This window comes from Narcine bancroftii, chromosome 2 (genome assembly GCF_036971445.1).
Source record: "Narcine bancroftii isolate sNarBan1 chromosome 2, sNarBan1.hap1, whole genome shotgun sequence".
NCBI classification, from domain to species: domain Eukaryota; kingdom Metazoa; phylum Chordata; class Chondrichthyes; order Torpediniformes; family Narcinidae; genus Narcine; species Narcine bancroftii.
Genome location: NC_091470.1, coordinates 239,046,532 through 239,052,619, shown reverse-complemented (window position 1 = coordinate 239,052,619; position 6,088 = coordinate 239,046,532). Strand labels below are relative to the sequence as shown.

Below are 6,088 nucleotides of genomic sequence, written 5' to 3'. Positions count from 1 at the left end.
GATTGATTGGGTCTTGATTAACCAGAGCATCAAAGGTTATGGGGAGAAAGCCGGGATAAGTGCGAAAATCGATCAGGTTGTAATTCAATAGCAGGGTAGACTTGATGGGCTGAATGGGCTTTCTGTTCCTATATTTTATGGACATGTGGCCTTATAAACTGTTCACTTAGCTGTTGATTGTGGAGGTCATGTGACCTCTCCCTCTGAAACCTAGTGGGACTGTGGATTATGGAGAGTCACATGATCTCTCCATCTAGAACCTAGTCAGAAGTTGCATCACCTGCCAGTCAAGGTTGGACTCTTGTCAACCATTGGTACACACCTAGTGATTACCTGGGCCAGACCCTCCATCTTCCTACACTATAAAATCCACCATGTCTTTCTCTTTTGCTCTTCTGCCCCAAAGTGAACCCTGCTGTGGACAACATTGGAGGAATCATTGGTAAGGTGTGCACTACAGAGGGATTGGGGGTGATGTTTAGTAATAGATAGCATCTGAGCTGTGCCCACGTTAGAAAAGGAATGGCGGGTAGTGTACTGTAGTCCTTGGTTGTACTAAGGCTGTATAAATAGTTGTTAGTAGTATTACGTCTGATGTAGCTGGGTTCTTTTATGTTTGTGAAAGTTAAAACAGTTACTGGTATTGGTAGTGCTACGGCTGATGTGACTTGGTTGCACTGTGTTGTGTGATTCACAGTACTTGTTTGTGTTATCCCTGTTCCGATTCCCTGACATGTGTCCAGACCAACTATTCTCTGAACTCATCATACCTTTCCCTTCCCACACAACAGCTGTCCCCACAGACTGGTCAAGCAACAGTCTGACATCCTCGCAGTCATTGTGGCAATCCTTCATCACAACCCCTGGGCATGCTTCTTCCTCACTATAGACTGACCTGCCAGACGTGGCAAAAAAGACATCTTCAGGCAGAAGGAAATAGTCCTGGGAGCACTCACTCATGGTTAACCTCAGACCCAATGCAGTTTTACAGCTTTGGGTCAATCTGCCTTACTGACTTTCTTCTGACCTCCATCAGCTGTTGAATCTCGTCCAAGTTGACGACACTTGGGGAAAAGGCACGAGCAATTTCCTCCTTTGTTTCCCATCACACTCTGGACTTATGATCCATTTCACTTGCATCTTGATCAGCCTTGGGCTTTTCAGTTCTTAATTTATTCCGAATTCAAAAACATACCAAGGTGTAGGTTAACGATGTGTAAATTTGGCAGCACGGACTCGTAGGGCCAAATTGGCCTGTTACAGTGCTGTACATCAAAATTTTAAAAGAAAATTAAAAATGATCTTCCTTTCCTGCCCTTCCATTGTACCTTTTTTCCATGATGAAGACTCAGTAAGTTACCTCAACATGCCAAGCTTCTCTCACGCACCCTCTTTTCCCCTTTTAGTTTCTTTATTTATTTCTCACCCGAACTTCCTGTAGTCCATTTGTTTCTCACATGTGTTGACAATATGCCATCTGTCATATGTTCTTTCTTTCCTACTCTCTGTATTTGGTCTTCCAGTGAGCTCTGGCTTTATTACCCTTGCCCTGCTCTGTTTTAGTGAAGTACCTGGTTTGTTGAAATATCACCTTATTAAAAGCCTCCAATTGCTCAACTGCAAATTTGCCTGGCAAGCTTTTATTCCAATTTTTGCAGGCTACATCTGTTCTCAGCTCATTGAAAGTAATTCTTCTCCAACTGCTGATTTCATTCTGGATTGGCCTGTCTCTTACCTTGACCGTTAACTTCATGATTGTGTTTCTTCGATGTTCCCCTTTGATGTTAATTCAAGTTAGCTTGCATTTCTTGAAACAAGGTACAACAGTGTCACTTCCCTTTTGCAGCTTGAAGCATACTGATTAAGAAACTTTTCCTTAAACACTTCAGAAACTTTTTCCACTATTTGCTAATTATGCAATTGATATCCCAGTCTATATTATCACTAGTCTACAGTTTATGTGCAACACTGCAATTTTGCTGCAAATCTGCTCTTCAATATATCCTTCCCACATGTTGGCGGCTCTCTGAATAGTTTCAGTGGCGTAAGAAAACCTTTGTCTGTTTTAAAACTCTGTCAAGAGAGATTCTGTACTTTATTTTTCCAGGATATATTCTCTCTCCAGCACTGTGTATTTTTCTCAACCAAGGCTCTTCCTGCTTAACTTGCAATCTTCACAAGGTGAGTCATAGATTGTTCCCTGAAGATTCGGCAACGATCAGTTCCACCCCACAATATCTCAGCAAATGAAACAGTCCATGGCAGCAAGTAGCAAGACCTCAGGATTATTCACCATGAGCTGATAATTATTGAGTTATAATAGCACATAATTCTTTTCATTTGCTTGGATGAGTGCAGCTCCAACAACGTACAGGAAGTTTAACACCAACAGGACAAAGTAACTTCTTTGATGGAATACAGCATCCAGTATTCCCTCCACCAGTGGTGCCCTTTAGCTGCAGTGTGCACTATTTACAGTATGCACACTTGCTGCACTAATGTGCCAAGATGTCAACTATGAAGAAGAGCATTGGCAGAAGGTTATGGAATCATGTTACTTGAAAGATTCCTGACTTCAAGATTATCTTGACTTGGAAATATGTTAGGCCTAATTGTACTCAACTTTGTCTGTAACTTCCATTTGCCCTCCATGTGATCCATGTCTGCTTTGCACCTCCACCGTCGTGTGGGATAAGTCTGACTGTGCTACTGCTATTCTGTGAAGGAATCCATGAGTGTGGACTCTGCCTCAGGCAGAGTGTAAAGTTCTGGCCATGAAACATGCTGATGATCGTTTGGCAGCTTGCAATTAATTTAATTTAAATTTAACTTTATTTCAGAGATACTGCTTGGTAACAGGCCCTTCCAGCCCATGAGCACATGCCACCAAAATGCACCAAATTTACCCATATCTCTTTGGAACAGAGCACCTTGAGGAAACTCACCTGGTCACAGGGAGAATGTACAAACTTTTTACAGGCAGTGATGGATTGAAACCAAGGTTGCTGTCTATGTAAAAAAAATTGTGCTAACTGCACATGCTAACCATGTCACCCTAATTAAAATGTTAATATTAATCCAAATAAATTAAAATGCCTACCAATTCTCAATAAATTGAATGGAGCCATTCTAGTTACAGTAGTTATTGCTAACATAAAAACAAAGGCACAGAAGCCGTAAGATTCCTCTGCGCAACAAAACTGAGTTCTGCCACTGGACAAAGTGGCGAATCCAGTATTCAGATGTAGCACCCCGGCATCTGGTCACCAGCAAGTTCCTGACCTCCATGCTGATGCGTGATGAGGATTTGATTGGTAGTTCTCTGCTGCATGGCTGGCAGAAGATAACTAAGACTTGAAGCAGTGCTATTCCTTCATTGTCACTTGTTCAAAGGTAAGAGTTCTCCACTGAACATTTGTATAAAGTACTTTCACCAGATGGAGTGCAGTGGTTCATAGTGTGATCACCACTGCCTTCTCAAAGCCAATAAGGATGTGTTGACTCTCACCTCTGAATTTCACTGAATGTGTGGCAAGGGTTTAGGATTGTAATATAAATGGATGGCCAGCCTCATAGAGCTATTGCGATTTCCATATTTCAAAACAAGAAAAGACCATGTCTAAAACCTGAAGGAATCATGCTTGCAGGGGAGGCACAGTTGGCCTAATGGTTAGTGCAATGCTATTACAGTGCCAGCAATCTAGGTTTGAATCTGTATGGACATTCACCCTGTGTCTGCGTGGGTTTCCTCTGGGTGCTCCCGTTTCCTCACCCTTCAAACATACCAAGATTGTAGGTTAATTTGGGTATTTGTGCAGCCTGGATTCCTGGGCCAAAAGGGCCTGTTTCTATGCTCTATGTCTAAAAATTTTTAAAAATTGTTTCACTTTTCATTACTCATTTTTTTTGCTGCTCTGTTCATTTTTTCATTATTTAGAAATAGTGTGTAATTTTTGAAACTAGTTAATTATCTCTATTTTTTAGATAACTTCACTTACCCTTTAGGTTCTTGTGTATATGTAGGACCAATAAAAGAAAGATTGTGACTTTTTCTTCCTCCTCCTTTTGATATTGTGCCCAAGTTGTGAAAAGTGAATATACCTTGAAACCCAAGGTTAATATTGGACAATTCACTTGGGACAAATTGACTGATATCTTTCTTTGCCAAACTCATTGAAGTTTAGTACCTTTGCTATCTAGTCTTGGGCACGAAGTCCAATGGTGTGGAGAGCATATCATGGAAATCCAAGAAGAACAATTCTACTTGCACTCACGGAGCACCTGTTCAACGGAAAAGGAGCCCACTCTGTTCCTCGCCACCCTGCTTGATTAACTTTCGTCTGCTCTTACTTGTTATTTCATTCTCCTTCACACACTTGAGTGACGTTATTGAAGATCTCAAGTCTTGCAATTTGTCACAGTGCTCCACCCTAGTTATAAGATCGCTGGAAATTCCCATTAACTGCGGTGATGACTCAGACTGAGATGATTGGAGACAAAGTAAAAGAAATACTGAAGATGGTGAACATCTGAAATTAAAAGAGAAAATGCTGGAAGCAAAGGATCTTTGACTTGAATCATTAACTTTCTCTCTGTGCTCGCTTCGGCAGCACATATACTAAAATTGGAACGATCCAGAGAAGATTAGCCTGGCCCCTGCGCAAGGATGACACGCAAATTCGTGAAGCGTTCCATATTTTAAAAAAAAACTTTCTCTCTCACAGAAATGCTGCCTACTAGCCGAGTGTTTCCAGTATTTTTTATTTATATTTTAGTCTTTTAGACCTTTGCCAGTGGGTGTTGATGCTGCAAAGTATTAGAGTTCTTTGTAACTGAAAATGAAATTTCAAAAATTAATGGGTTACAATACAAAGCAAAGTGGTTAAAGTGGTTAAATGAATAAGGATAATGTATTTGAGAACAGATGGTTTGAAGAGACCACAGCTAAAACAGATATCAGATTTTTTTTTCGCTGAACTGCAAAAAATAATTCTATATTTAAATCAGTCATTCTGTTTATGACAGCTTTGTTGCCAAGGGTTTGTGCATATGAAGGGGATAGATTTGTCTGGTGGATTTTGCTAACTTTTAGACTTTTTAAATCCTTAAGCTCCCTTTGCATCGCTTCATTGATCTCATTCAGCAAAGACTAATATTTTCATAATAAAGTTGGACTCATAGGATGAATAACTTTACAACTGTAATATGGAACAACCAAAATAAACATCAAATGTAATTTAAAGAAAGCAGTAAACACTTTGGCCTAGATTTCTATTGAGAGCTGGGTTAAAGAAGGGGATGGACTGGTGCAGTGAACGCACCATTAAATGCACAGGAAGTAACTGGAATTAATCTGCCATGACTCTTTAACTCAACTGCGGCATTAATGCACAACTCCAGGGTTCTGGGTCAAATTGCATCCATGATGACAGTGCATTGGATCTCCCAAATTATAAGAAAGCTCCAAAGTACCATGCATGCCCCAATTATGTAAGGTTAAGCAATTGGAAGAGAAAAGTAAGGGAAGCAAATTCTACCATGGCAGATGCAAGGCCAATGTGTATCCTGCACTTCTTCAGTGAGCTGCCATGGCTAAGTATCAAGGGGACGGACTGCTCCAAAGCACTGCAGGAATGGAACTGACTGGGGATTCCAATGATATCTGTACGGAGATCACTCCATGTCATTAGTGGGAGCATGATAGACATTCTGGCATGTACAGAATATCGTACATCAGGCACAAGTTCAAATAGCAACAGACACAAGGCATTACAGACTCTGGGGAAGCAGAGGATTGATGTAGGGCACCAGAAAATAGGGAGACCATCCCACATTTGAGAAGAAGCAGAGGAGATGACCCATGTGATGCTAACCACAGAGGTGGACCAGTGAAGGGGTCTGAGACTGAAGATAACACAGGCGGTGAGCTGTTGGTGACTCAAGGTGAGGAACCCATGCAGGTTATGGGCTAATGGTGTCTGCAGTCAAAGAATTCATAATGCACTGCTGGAGACTGTGTCAAGACTGGCTGAAGGGGACCAGATATCGAAACTGGCTGTAAGAGGCAATTCTGTTGGTGGTGAATCTG

At 41.2% G+C, this 6,088-nt stretch overlaps 1 non-coding gene across 1 annotated transcript; it reads left to right on the top strand.

Annotated features, from left to right (window-relative positions):
• The first annotated feature begins 4,594 nt into the window (after positions 1–4,594).
• On the top strand, positions 4,595–4,701 carry LOC138755962 (U6 spliceosomal RNA). Its single transcript, XR_011352658.1, has one exon. It is a non-coding gene; the product is annotated as a U6 spliceosomal RNA (small nuclear RNA).
• The last annotated feature ends 1,387 nt before the right edge of the window (positions 4,702–6,088 follow it).